Source organism: Lepidochelys kempii, chromosome 6 (assembly GCF_965140265.1).
Source record: "Lepidochelys kempii isolate rLepKem1 chromosome 6, rLepKem1.hap2, whole genome shotgun sequence".
Taxonomy (NCBI): domain Eukaryota; kingdom Metazoa; phylum Chordata; order Testudines; family Cheloniidae; genus Lepidochelys; species Lepidochelys kempii.
Genome location: NC_133261.1, coordinates 122,203,195 through 122,217,630, shown reverse-complemented (window position 1 = coordinate 122,217,630; position 14,436 = coordinate 122,203,195). Strand labels below are relative to the sequence as shown.

Sequence of the window (14,436 nt, the reverse complement as noted above, 5' to 3'; positions counted from 1 at the left end):
CAGAGAACATGAAACAATGGGTGTTACCATACACACTGTAATGAGAGTGATCAGGAAAGGTGAGCAATTACCAGCAGGAGAGCGGGGGTGGGGGAACCTTTTGTAGTGATAATCAAGGTGGGCCATGCTCACCTTACCCGATCACTCTCATTACAGTGTGTATGGTAACACCCATTGTTTCATGTTCTCTGTGTATATAAATCTCCCCACTGTATTTTCCACTGAATACATCTGATGAAGTGAGCTATAGCTCATGAAAGCTTATGCTCAAATACATTTGTTAGTCTCTAAGGTGCCACAAGTCCTCCTTTTCTTTTTGCGGATACAGACTAACACGGCTGCTACTCTGAAACCTATAAACTGAATAGAGTTAAAAAAACAAAACAAGAGATGGTGAAATGAAAAGAGAAAGTGGCAGGGCCACTCCACCCTGTCAAATCCTTTTTCAGCATCACTTGAAACATCCATAAAAGGTGAGTAACTATCTCACAGTGACAAGGTAAGCTGTGACACCATAGGAGATGTCTGGTTACCACAGAAGTCAAATCTTCTATTAACCCAGCCTTGTCCTAATCATAGAATACCAGGGTTGGAAGGGACCTCAGGAGGTCATCTAGTCCAACCCCCTGCTCAAAGCAGGACCAATCCCCAATTTTTGCCCCAGATCCCAAATGGCCCCCTCAAGGATTGAACTCACAACCCTGGTGTAAGCAGGCCAATGCTCAAACCACTGAGCTATCCCTCCCTCCAAATGAATTCATTTGAAACTGATTTCAGTGAAAACTCCACCTAGCTTTTGTGTTGTGGATGCTAATGCCATACTTTGGGTGGAGGAGGGCTTGGGGGAGAATGGAAGCCACTCAGAATCCTTATTAACCCTGGCCTTGGTGATTACATTGTCCCAGCAATTCATTAATCTTCTAAAGGCTTTAGTGATGGGAAAAGCAGTGCGCTCTTGAGCAAAGGACTAGGAAGTGGAATCCCATTCTGTTCTGAGCCCAGCTCTGCCACTCATTCACTGTGTGATCATTGGTCTAGTCATCTAAACACTCTGTGTCTGTTACCTCACCTGAAAAGCGGGGAGAATACTTACCTGCTTCTCCTTGTCCCATTAGTCAGCATCAGCAGTGCAGATGCATAGAGCATAGACTAATAGAAATGCAGGGCTGGAACAGACTTTGAGAAAGAATCGGGTCACCCTCTGTACTGAAGCAGGATCAAGTAAACCCAGACCAGCGCTGACAGGGGTTCATCTAACATGTTCTTTAAAACTTCCGGTGGTGGGGATTCCACAAGCTCCCTTGGAAGCTTATTCCAGAGCTTAACTATCCTGATAGTTAGAAAGTTTTTCCTAATATCTAACCTAAAGCTCCCTTGCTGCAGATTAAGCCCATTCCTTCTTGTTCTACCTCCAGTGAATATGGAGAACAATTGGATCAATCCTTTTTATAAGAGCCCTTAATATATTTGAAGACTATCAGGTGTCTTGAGACTAAAGATGCACGTTTTTTTTTTTTAAATCTTTCCTCATAGGTCAAGGCCTTTTATTATTTTTGTTTCTCTCTTCTAGACCCTTTCCAATTTATCCACATCTTTCTTAAAGTCTGGCACCCAGAATTGGACACATTACTCCAGCTGATGCCTCACCAAATGCCAGCTAGAGCGGAACAATTACCTCCCGTTAACACACCATGGAATATTAGCCTTTTCACAGCTGCATCACCTTGTTGACTCCTATTCAATGTCTGATCCACCATAACCCCCAGATCCTTTTCACTCATATTGCAATCTCACTAGTTATTTCCCATTTTGCAACTGATTTCTCTTTACTAAGTCAAGTACTTTGCACTTGCCTTTACTGAATGTGTGACTGACACACCTTTTACAAACCCGCTGGCCAGGTCTGACAGTCTTGGTTTGAAATAGTTTTCCTTCTCCTAGGTGGACTGCCTGCCATGGCGAACAAACACCACCTGCCTGCTAGAGGGACAGAGAAGTGAAATTACTTGCGCAAGGCCACCCTGCAGGTCTCTGGTAGAGCCAGGAATAGAACCCACCTCTCTGGAGTTCTGTTCTGTACCCTCTCTACTGTACCACGCCAGTGGGGAGAATACATACCTACCTCACCTAACATTGTCAGGCTTAGTCAATGCATGTTTGTAAACCATTTTGTCATCTCTCGTATGGCAGGCACTACAGGAAGTCAAAGGAAATTGTAATGCCAGAATTCAGCAGAGTTGTAGGCTAAATTATAGCTGACAGTGTAAAGAACATTCTGGGAGGGGATTGTTAAATGTATCGATGTACAAAACAAACTAGAGAACACTCAACAGAATGAGTAATCTATTAATCTGGCCTCGCAGCAGCGGATTATAACTTTTAAAACTTCCATTTAGATTGTTAAGAAAAAACAACTGCTGAATAAAAATAATGATGTCCTTGCTTTGAACTGGGATTATTTGAAGGAGAGAAGCACCTAACTCCCTTAAGGCTCCTTTGAACATCCCAGATTTATACTAGAAAGCCCTGAAGAAGTGTAGGTGCTGTGTAATCTGAAGAAAATAAAAACACCTGTGGGGGAATAAAGTCATCAGCAATTTGAAACTAATAAAAACCCACCTTGTCATAAATATAAAGGGAAGGGTAACCACATTTCTGTATACAGGGCTATAAAATCCCTCCTAGCCAGAAGCAAAACCCTTTCACCTGTAAAGGGTTAAGAAGCTAAGATAACCTCGCTGGCACCTGACCCAAAATGACCAATGAGAGGACAAGATACTTTCAAATCTGGAGGCGGAGGGAACAAAGGGTTCTGTCTGTCTGTGTGATGCTTTTGCCGGGAACAGATCAGAAATGCAAGCCTTCCAACTCCTGTTAACTTAGTAAGTAATCTAGCTAGAAAATGCATTTGATTTTCTTTTCTTTAATGGCTGGTAAAATAAGATGTGCTGGAGGGAATGTATATTCCTGTTTTTGTGTCTTTTTGTAACTTAAGGTTTTGCCTGAGGGATTCTCTATGTTTTGAATCTAATTACCCTGAAAGGTATTTACCATCCTGATTTTACAGAGGTGATTCTTTTACCTTTTCTTTAATTAAAATTCTTCTTTTAAGAACCTGATTGATTTTTCATTGTTCTTAAGATCCAAGGGTTTGGGTCTGTGCTCACGTGTACCAATTGGTGAGGATTATTATCAAGCCTTCCCCAGGAAAGAGGGTGTAGGGCTTGGGGGGATATTTTGGGGAAAGATGTCTCCAAGTGGTCTCTTTCCCCGGTTCTTTGTTAAAATGCTTGGTGGTGGCAGCATACTGTTCAAGGACAAGGCAAAGTTTGTACCTTGGGGAAGTTTTTAACCTAAGCTGGTAAGAATAAGTTTAGGGGGTCATTCATGTAGGTCCCCACATCTGTACCCTAGAGTTCAGAGTGGGAAAGAGACCTTGACACACCTCGAGGAGATGGAAGAGCTTAAGGGGCTCATGAATTGGAAATGGAACTCAGAACTTTTGGTATGTTTGGCAATCTAATTTTTTTTTGTGTGCTACAAAACAGTACGCAGGGAATTTGAGCCAGCAGTTCCCTGTGCAGAGTGGAGGAGAGAGATTCTTACAGTGACAATGCCAGTAACAATGCATTTATTCTTTACCCTTAGCATTCTAAAAGGAGGTGCTTTTCATGCAGATTTACGAAGTGCTTGAATGAAATATCCGAAACCGTACAAACAGCCTGAGTTTCATAGAGTACCAAAAGAACATTTTACACACACGCTCTCTAATAAACAGCAGTGAAAGGGGGAAATAATTCTATCCCAGCAGTCTGGAGAACTCATAGACCACTGCAGCTCCAGTCCTGTGGTTTATGAAATCACCAGGAACCCTGAGAGGAATGGATTCCGTAGCTCTCGCTGCGCGACGTCCATTATTTTCTGCATAATCACGAGAAAAATGGAGAAAAATTGTTGGAAGAAGGGTGACTTTTTCGGAGCAGCGGGGAAGCTCTTTACAGCCCAGGGGGTTTTTAGACTGAAGTGAGTTAAGTGCCTCTTCAGCAGCCCAAAACCTGAGCCACTTTGGATGATAATATTGGTGTATTTATTGAATCAAAGAAGGTTTGTAGCTGGCCTGTTGCCAACAACCTTTCAGAAGAAGAATAGGCCTAATAACAGTTTCCTTTTAAAATCCCATTAACTTGCATGGGGTCTGGATAACATTCCCATCTCGATAGCAGTGCTGTTCTAGGGGTTGGTCTCTGCTCATCTGTAATTCCTACATTTGGCATGGTCAAGGGACAGTCCTGAGTTGGGGTGTGGAGAGGACCAGATTTTACTTAAGATTGGTTTTTGAGGTGAAGATTAATTACATGGATGCCAGGCCATCGGAAAAACTGGAGCTTTACCTTGCATCGTAGATCTTGAGATGTGTGAGACATCTTTGAGCTTTCGAAACATGCTCGATTGACAGTTCTATAAACTGAAGGCCTGTCGGTGGGGTTGATTTTCCCCTGTCCTTGGTCTAGTCATTTACACCTATACCAAGTGAGGGTGAAATCCTGTCACTCTCATTTTGGTAGCATTTGACAACCACTTTGCCCTAACCTTGCCCACGTGTAAGTGGTCTTCATAGATTCCAAGGCCAGAAGGGACCATTGTGACCATCTAGTCTGACATCCTGTAGAACCAGAGAAATTTCCCCAAATAATTCCTAGAACAGATCTTTTAGAAAAAACATCTAATCTTGATTTTAAAATGGTCAGCAATGGAGAATCCACCACAACCCCTGGTGAACTCTTCCAATGGTTAATTACTCTCACTGTCAACAATTTACCCCTTATTTCCAGTCTGAATTTATCTAGCTTCAACCTCCAGCCATTGGATCACCTTCCTCTGCTAGCCTGAAGAATCCATTATTAATATTAATATATGACTGTAAGCAAGTCATCCCTTAACCTTCTCTTTGTTAAGCTAAATGGAGCTCTTCGAGTCTGTCACTATAAGGCAGGTTTTCTCATCCTTGAATCATTCTCGTGGCTCTTCTCTGAATCCTCTCCAATTTCTCAACATTTTCCTTGGATTGTGGGCATCACAACTGGACACAATAATGCTGGTGCGACTGCTGCTGGAATAAATGCAGAGATAAAATAACCTTTCTACTCCTACTTATGTTTAGCTGACTATCCACCATGACCCCCAAATCTTTTTTGGAGTCACTGCTTCCCAGGATAGATTCCCCAATCCTGTAAGTATGATCTATATTCTTTCCTCCTATATATATATATATATATATATATATATATATATATATATATATATACACACACACACATCTACCCATATTAAAGTGCACATTGTTTGCTTGTGCCCAGTTTACCAAGCAATCCAGATTGCTCTGAATCAGTGACCTGTCCTCTTCGTTATTTACCACCCTCCCAGTTTGGGTCATCTACAAACTATTAGTGACAATTTTATTTTATTTTTCCAAGTCATTAATAACAAATTAAATAGTTTAGGGCCAATCCCCAATCTCCATGGGACCCCAGTAGAAACACACCCGTTTGATAAATGATTTCCTGTTTACAGTTACATTTTAAGACCTATCAGTTAGCCAGTTTTTAATCCATTTAATGTGTGCCCTGTTCATTTTATATCATTCTAGTTTTTTAATCAAAATGTCATGCAGTATCCAATCAAAACGCCTTCTGAAAGTCTAAGTATATTATGCCAACACTATTATTTTTTTAAATCAACCAAACGTGTAATCTCAAAAAAGAAAAAAAAAAAGGGGGGAGATCAAGTTAGACAGGATCTATTTCCCACAAACCCATGTTGATTTGCATTAATTACATGCCCTCCGTTAACTCTTTATAAGAGTCCTGTATCAGCTGCTCCATTAGCTTGCCCATGATCTGTCAGGCTGACAGGGCTACGACCAGATGACAGGCAGTAGAAGAGAATCTGGTTCTATCTGCACAGAATGATTTAACACGGAGGCAATGACAGTGCAGGGTTCCCCAGCCAATGAAATGGAATGTTGTTCTGCAGGGACTCTGTTTGGCATACCCCATAAACAGCAAAATATTAATGTCAGCTTTTCAATGGACAGAGTTACTGGAGGTAGCTACACGAATTCAAAGTCAACTCTTACTCACACCCCCACCGTGGGGGAAAAAATATTGAAACTGAAGTTGGTAATCTAACTGTGACTAAGCAGCATGCAATGGACCCACCGCTAATGGGACTGACCATGGCTTTTCCCCCAAGTCAGTTTGCCAGCTCCCATGCATTGCCTGCTGTCAGCGCCTCTCTGTCCTCCTGTGAATATTTGCATTACTGCAGCTAGCTTCAGCTTGGGAAAGTCCTGCATTGGTGTAGGCAAGGCATGGAGAGATATGCCAGGAGTAGGAGGGGGCACTCTGCCCAATCCTCTGTCAGCAGAGCTTCCCTATGAGAGTGCTCCTGCAGGTACAGTTTAGAGTGTCTTAGGCCATCACACAGGGAAACGTAGCTTTGTATGAGACATTTTATGTCACAAAAACACAGTATCCCTAACCCGCAGATTTAGCAACGAACGCTAGCATGTCCTCCGGCAAAGCAAGGATCTTGCATAAGGCACAAACGGTGCAACCAAAAAGAAACATAAATCTGCAAACAGATTTGCAGCATTGAAGCTATAACCAGAGAGCAAATAGAAACCTTCACCTGCCCCTTCCATGAAAAATTGCCTATGGCTACATTCAACCAATAACCTCCCAGGCTAAACTAGGAGCCCACATCAGTCCAGCCAGAGACTTTGGGTCTGAGTTTCCTCTTTTACACTAGTTTTTACACCAGTATAGTGCCACTGACTTTAAAGTGCTATATCTGATTTACGTAACTATCAAATCAGTCTCAAGCCCTTTGTATTAAAAAATAATCCAGTTACGGAACTACAGTAGCTTGTGACAATATGAAGGATACCATGAGCATGTACCTCTTATTGAAACAGACATACTGAGCAAGGGGAATTTGTACAAGTGTGCTGCTCGCTGCATCTTCACAACCCAACATTGCTCAGAGGTACAAAGAAGTCTTAACGCTGCAGTTACTGGACTTGCAGGCTGCCAGCAGATCTTGATAGGTCTTCAGTGGCTCAGCACCCCCAGCCATGTCACAAAGTCCAAGTGAACCACTTCTGGGGTATTAAGGAGTCCAACAAATGAATAATTTTTTTGCCCTTGCTAGGGTCTTCAGCCCAGACTCTGGGCCCTTCAAATTCAGCCCTTTGTTTGGGCTCCCAAATAAGCCTTGTCCCCTTCTTGGGGTTTATGCCACCTTACCTGTGGCCAGTCAGGGAACCTAGCTTGCCCACTGCTCCAGGTTCCAGCCCAGGGACCCTACCCACAGCAGCCACGTACTGCTTACTCCAAACCTCTGCTGCTATTTCCCTGGGCTCATTGAAAGCCAGTGAGACAGACTCCCAAGGGCCAGATTTATAAAGGCATTTAGGCACCTAAAGATGCAGATAGGTGCCTAGTGGGATTTTCAGAAGGGTCTAGGCACCTACTTCCCATTGGCTAGCAGAGCTGGGTTGCAATCAGACCTGCAACCTAGAGGTGAAAAGCCCTTTGGTTCCAGAGGGTGAAGTTCTGCAGGTGTGCAAGGCTCAGAATGCAGCAGAAACCTCATGTTTCCATCATGCCATGCTGAGACCCGCCTAGGCGGCTCTGAGCTTCCGCTGCACATCGCAGAGCCCATCTCGCTCTGCAAGAGTTGTGGAAATAAGAACTTTCCGCTTCTGAGGATGTGGCCTCATCCAACTAACTGAGCAACCACTGCAAGGCAGCTTTGCAAAGGGTGAAATTCACAGTCAGCCCACTTCCATCTCCTCCACATGAATTCCATTGGAAGCACTAATTTGAGGTCTTCAGTGGGATTAAGTGATGCACAGATGTTGCCCCCCTCTGCACAGGTGTGTGTGTGTGTATAAAAGTCACCCATACGGGATATAAACAAAGTCTCTTGCTTTAGGTTTTTATACTGCACTCCTCTGAACATAGTATGGGTGTAATTTCCAGCTCAGGTGAACACACCCATGCTAACTCTGAGCAAGCCAGAGCACTAAAAATAGAAATATAACTGCAGCGGTGCAAGTGGCAGGACAGGCTAGCCGCCTTGAATATGTACCTACGATCTCAGATGGGATTGTACTAGAACGACTAGCCTGTCCCGCTTTCTGTGCCACCACGCTGCTTTTTAGCACACTAGCTGGATCAGAGCTAGCTCAGGAATGTCTGCTGGAGCTGGAGATGACAACTGCAGCTCCAGTGTAGACATACCCTGTTACTCAAAAGCCATGGCTCTCCTTAAAGTCTCTTCCACTCAAACAAGCAGGGTCAGATCCACAGCTGGGGTAAATTTGCATAGGTCCATTGGCTTCATGGACCTAGATTCTCAGCTGGTGTAAATAAGTGTAGATCCTAGACTCTAATGCCCCTTTTCACTTCTTTCTCCAGGTCATTATGGAGCTCCATGTCTTCTGAGATTACTACCCCTCTTGCTTAAGGCAGCTCATCACCTTTCACATTTATGCTTCTCTCTGTAGATAAATAGTGTCTAACACAAGATAGATAATTGCCTGTTAGCTTTTATTAGCTGGTATTTCCACAGCATGTATCTTGGAGCAACAGTCTCTCTGGCTCTTTGAAGCAACCTCCATACGCACAATGTCAGCTCTCTTCTGCATTGAATGGGAAAAAAGGAATGACCAAAGCTGGGTTTACCCTGAACCTCGAACGTTTACAATGCCAAAAATCCTGCAGCAGCAACGCTGAGCCTGGGTTGAGTGCTGGGCTCATGCTACAGGGCTAAACATAGCAGTTTGCACACTGCTGCTCAGGCTCCAAGACCCACTCCCTCACTGGGTTCAGGCTCCAGCTGGAGTGGGAATGTCTTCACTATGATTTTTAGCCGCTATCGTGAGCCCAAGTCAATTTACCTAGGCTCCAAGACTCGTTGCCACCGGAGTGGGGAGGGGAAGGAGTTTGGCTGTGTGTGGATGTACAAGACAGCTATTGAGGGACTGTGGTCAATAGGCACAGGCAAGGAGTTGCCTAGAAAGAAGACCCTGAAGGCAGGAGACCCAGCTTCTGGCTTTAGTATTATTATTTACTATTTGTATTGCAGTATCACCTAGGAGCCTTAGTTAGTGATCAGGGAGGGACTCCCTTGTGGCACACTGTACACACTCAGCAAAATGTTGGCCAGGGCCTCAGAGACCTTCCCTTCTAAATATTTAATGGAATACAACAGGTAGAGATGACAGATGGGAAGCGTAAGGTAACAGGGAGGCGGTTCTGATTAGCATAATAAGCAGATGAACATTCTAGGCAGATTTCAAAGGGGTAGCCGTGTTAGTCTGTATCAGCAAAAACAATGAGGAGTCCTTGTAGCACCTTAGAGACTAACAAATTTATTTGGGCATAAGCTTTCATGGGCTAAAACCCACTTCATCAGATGCATGGATGAAAAATACAGTAAGCACTATATATTACAGCACATGAAAAGATGGGAGTTGCCTTACCAAGTGAGGGGTCACTGCTAACGAGGCCAATTCAGTTAAGGTGGATGTGGCCTATTCTCAACAGTTGACAAGAAGGGGTGACTATCAAGAGAGGGAAAATTACTTTTTGTAGTGACCCATTCACTCCCAGCCTTTATTCAGGCCTAATTTCAAGGTGTCAAGTTTGCAAATTAATTCCAGTTCTTCAGTTTCTTGTTGAGCTATAGCTCAAGAAAGCTTATGCTCAAATAAATTGGTTAATCTCTAAGGTGCCACAAGTACTCCTTTTCTTTTTGCAAATACAGACTAACACGGCTGTTACTCTGAAACTTGTTGAAGTCTGTTTCTGAAGTTTTTTGTTGAAGAATGGCCACTTTTAAGTCTGTTATTGAGTGTCCAGGGAGAAGGGACCAATCCTGGCAACTGCAACAGCTGTAGAGTGAAAGACTCTACAAAGGCTTTTAGGGCCTATGTTATTAATGGCTTGCTAGGCCATCATCAGCAAGCCTGTGTGTCATAGCTCATTACCACTCCTCTGAGTTATCCATGCCCCACAGGTTAAAGCTGCTTGCAGAAAGGAAGCAGGAAAAGGAATCACATTCTGGAGGCCACATGTAAGCAACAGTAGAGGATTTCCATACAGACTGTTTAAAGTTCTTTCAAACCATACATTTTCAAGCCACTATTATGGAAAATTGAGTGCTGTGATTCAATTACTACAGTGACATTTCTGGTGGGAATTCTTAATTAAAGGCAGCGTCTAGTCACAGTCTGCTCACTAATTATTCCTGACAGTTGTCCCTTCTTTGAGGACATATTAAAATAAAATAAAAATCTCTTGACTGCAATAAATATTCCTAAGGGTCTATTAATAACAACAAGGCCCAGAGTCAGGAAATCATGGAAGCATATGCTTAACTCTAAGCATGTTAGTACTCATATCCCTATTCAATACAATACTTAAATGTGTGCTAAACTTTATGCTCATATTTAAATCCAATTGAAGTCAATGGGAACTTCTCACATACTTAAAGTTAAGCACCTGCTTACCTGCTTTTGCTGAATCAGGGCCTCAGACTGCTAACCCTCCAGAGCTAAATTGTGGTTTGGGAAGTACATTGTTTCCCCTTTGAGTCTGGGAAACACCGATTCTAGGCATTGCATTACCCTGCTCTCTTGGGTGCCAGTAGCTCCTTTGAATCCTGTGGACAGACTGGGGTCATAGCTATTAGCGATAACACCGGTTTAGGATAGGGTTTGTTTTCAAAGAAGGACTCACAAATCAGTTACTGAAACACAAAATATATCATAAGAGTCTAGTGTAACCAGGTATGCTACTCACTGCTACTGCGCCTCCTTGTGGCTCACCTGGGGATTAGTTCTTCACTGGTCCGATACCCCATCCTTGGGTTGTTTGACCTGTTGTGTGTGTGTGTATGTGTGTGTGTGTGTGTGTCTCTCTCTCTCGTCCTCTCTGGACTCAGGTTACTTCCTCTTCATGGCTTGGCCCTCTGCCCAGGTCACTACAGTTTCCTCCTTCCTGGGTATCAAAGTCTTAGAATTATAGGAGATTAGGGTTGGAAGAGACCTTAGGAGGTCATCTAATCCAACCCCCTGCTCAAAGCAGGACCAACACCAACTAAATCATCCCAGCCAAGGCTTTGTCAAGCTGGGCCTTAAAAACCTCTAAGGATGGAGATTCCACCACCTCCCTAGGTAACCCATTCCAGTGCTTCACCACCCTCCTAGTGAAATAGTGTTTCCTAATATCCAACCTAGACTTCCCCCACAGCAACCATTACTCCTTGTTCTGTCATCTGCCACCACTGAGAACAGCCAAGCTCCATCCTCTTTGGAACCCCCTTTCAGGTAGTTGAAGGCTGCTATCAAATCTCTCCTCACTCTTCTCTTCTGCAAACTAAACAAGCCCAGTTCCCTCAGCCTCTCCTCGTAAGTCATGTGCCTCGGCCCCTTAATCATTTTCGTTGCCCTCCGCTGGACTCTCTCCAATTTGTCCACATCCTTTCTGTAGTGGGGTGACCAAAACTGGACGCAATACTCCAGATGTGGCCTTACCAGTGCCGAATAGAGGTGAATAATCACTTCCTTTGATCTACTGGCAACGCTCCTACTAATGCAGCCCAATATGCCGTTAGTCTTCTTGACAACAAGGGCACACTGCTGACTCATATCCAGCTTCTTATCCACTGTAATCCTGTAGCGGTGCATGGGATTCTTCTGTCCTAAGTGCAGGACTCTGCATTTGTCCTTGTTGAAACTGATTCGATTTTTTTTGGCCCAATCCTCCAATTTGTCTAAGTCACTCTGGACCCTATCCCTACCCTCCAGCGTATCTACCTCTCCCCCCAGTTTAATGTCATCTGCAAACTTGCTGAGGGTGCAATTCATCCCATCATCCAGATCAAGTCCCACTGGACAAACCAAATCAGGCAGTCTTCCAATCCACTGTCCTCACATGCCACTTCCCCAGTGGTCAGTAGGGGCACATGGGCCCACGTATTACGCTGCGTTCCAGCCCAAGGATCCAATGCCCAGCAACCACAGTCTGCTCCAGCTCCCAGGCCTTGTCACTAGTTCCTTGGATTCCTTCCTACCTTTCTTCTCTGTCTTCTGCCCCCGACATTACCACTGGAACTTCCTCTGCTCCCTGTAGCTATTTCACCTCCTCTCAGGTTCTTGCCAGAGTCTGTGTTCCCAAACAGGATCCCATGGCTTACTCTTCCTTGTGCCGTGCCGTGCCGTGCCGTGGGAGTAACTGCAGAGTGCCTTCCTACTCTTCTTACCACCAGCTTCCTCTCTTTATGCCTGTCTGAGCTCTTCCCTAGCTGGGCTTCATCTCTAGGCCTTGTCAGCCCTGGCTCTCCCCCAGATGCAGCCTGTTAAGGGTTAATTGGCCCTTTTTACCTAGCCAGGTAGACACCCCATCACACCTGATCTCAGAAAGACAAAACATACCTTCCCCAAACTGAAGACCTGACCCAATTCCAATGGAAGCCAGTAGAGATCCTTCAATGAGCTCCAGAGGAGCAGTAGAAGATGATTGACCTTCGTGAGACAAAAATTTGGGATTTTGTTTAGATGTTTGTCTGCGACAATTTGGCACAAGTCCACAGCCTAGCCCTAGCAAAGATTAAATAAAGGCTACTGGCCATTTTTCTGTTCATTTAGATCAGCTGGGGGCAGAGCAAGGATCTACAATCATACGAGCTGCTGCTATTTTCTTGTCCAAAAACAGCCCTAACAGGTTTTAAAAATGTGACCATTTCTGCATCCAATTACCAATTGCCTGAGCTGTCCCTGACAGTGACCTTTTACATACTAACCGAAATTTCACTTCCGCAGCCACATGAAAGCTATGTCCTAGGGCTACTAACATTATTGATCTTACATATGTCTAGCTCAGAAAACTTTTCTTGGGTCCAGTGAGCACCCCACACCTCCCTGTGAGACTTTTCTCCAGCAGAGAGTGACTCAATCTAGACACAAAATCAATAAATAACATCACATTTAAAGGCCTTGTCTACACTACACAGCTTTCGTTGACAAAACGGTGGAGGTGTACACACAGCAATGCTCCTCCTGCCGATTTAACTCCCCTGCTATGCCGACAAAATAAAACCACCTTGACTTTTTGCGACGTAGTTAGAGTGACACAGCGTCAGTGTAGACACTGCACTTGTTTATTTTGCCCTAATTGACCTCCAGGATGTGTCCCACAATGCCCATCATGACCACTTTGGTCAGCACTTTGAACTCCACTGCCAGGCCGTGCACAGTCATGTGCCCCTCCCCCATCTAAAGGCCTGTGAATTTTTGAAATTCCTCTTCCTGTTTGCTGGTGTGGACCGTTCACACAGTATCTTCCCAGTGGACCATGCCAGCTTTCCGCAACAGGCGCGCTCCTGCATGGAGTACACCAGAGCTGTGGAGCTGCTAGGTCTGGAGGGTGAGGGGGCTGTGCAGTCACACATGGGCGGAGGGTATCCAAGGCAGGGGAAGGCTCAGCCTACCCAAACTGCGTACTCCACCCCCAGGCCCCCTCCTGCTTCTCACTGTGCTCTGCTGCGGGCACAGATCTTCCTTCCCATGTGGCCGGGGCCCCGGGCCAGTGGCACTGGAACTGGGGTGTGAGGAAGGGGGCCATAGCCCTCCCACTTTTTGCCGGGGCAGACCCTGCCCCCTTCCCCTCCCCCCGCCCGCCCCCCCCCCCCCGCCAGGCCAATGTGGAGCCGGGCCAGGGAGCCCGAGCAGCTGCGTGGAGCCATGGTGGACCCGACACCTGCCCGGGGGGCTGAGAGCAGCCCTCAGCCCGTATCCCCATGGTCCAAGACTCCACGCTGCGTCCTCAAAGCTGCCCATGTGGCTCTCCCCGACCCGGACCCAGCCCCAGGGGGCAGGGCCTCAGAGCCACAGCCTGGCCACAGTAAGAGCTGTGCAGGCAGCTGTGAGGAGCCTTGAGTCATGGACCCTCCACTTGCCCCAGGCGGGCGAGGGAGCCCGGGGACAGGGACAAAGAGGCTGCTTGGGCCGCCTGCAGTGCAGGCAGGTAGAGGGTCCACCGCGGCTCCCCCAGGGCCAGATTATGAGGGGCCTAAGGCTAATGGGCTGGAAAGGCCTAAGTAAAAATTACATATTGCAAAAAAAATTAAGTCATCAAACATTTCTCTACATACATATTACAGATTTATTTATGTAAAATTAACAAGTTTAGTCTACTCTCACCACACTCAATTCTTCAAACAGATACTTTTGAGTAAGAGGTAGCAGGAGGGTTGCTACGCTGTCCTTCTCTTAGGCCCCCTTCCTCCGAGGTAGTGGAGTGAACACTGCAACATTCTCCATCCGGCTCACCTCTTTCAATCTTGTGCTTCTACCCTCAGCTCTCT

The 14,436-nt window shown here is 45.3% G+C and overlaps 1 long non-coding RNA gene across 3 annotated transcripts; it reads right to left on the bottom strand.

The window, feature by feature from the left end:
• Positions 1-3,614: 3,614 nt before the first annotated feature.
• Positions 3,615-14,436, bottom strand: LOC140913931 (uncharacterized). 3 transcript variants are annotated; one of them, XR_012159701.1, is made up of 3 exons: positions 14,402-14,436; positions 12,506-12,595; positions 3,615-5,107 (listed from the first exon to the last, which is right to left on the bottom strand). It is a non-coding gene; the product is annotated as an uncharacterized lncRNA (long non-coding RNA). The 3 variants fall into 3 exon arrangements; XR_012159700.1 differs by having other exon boundaries at positions 3,615-5,110; positions 14,273-14,431; XR_012159699.1 differs by having other exon boundaries at positions 14,273-14,431.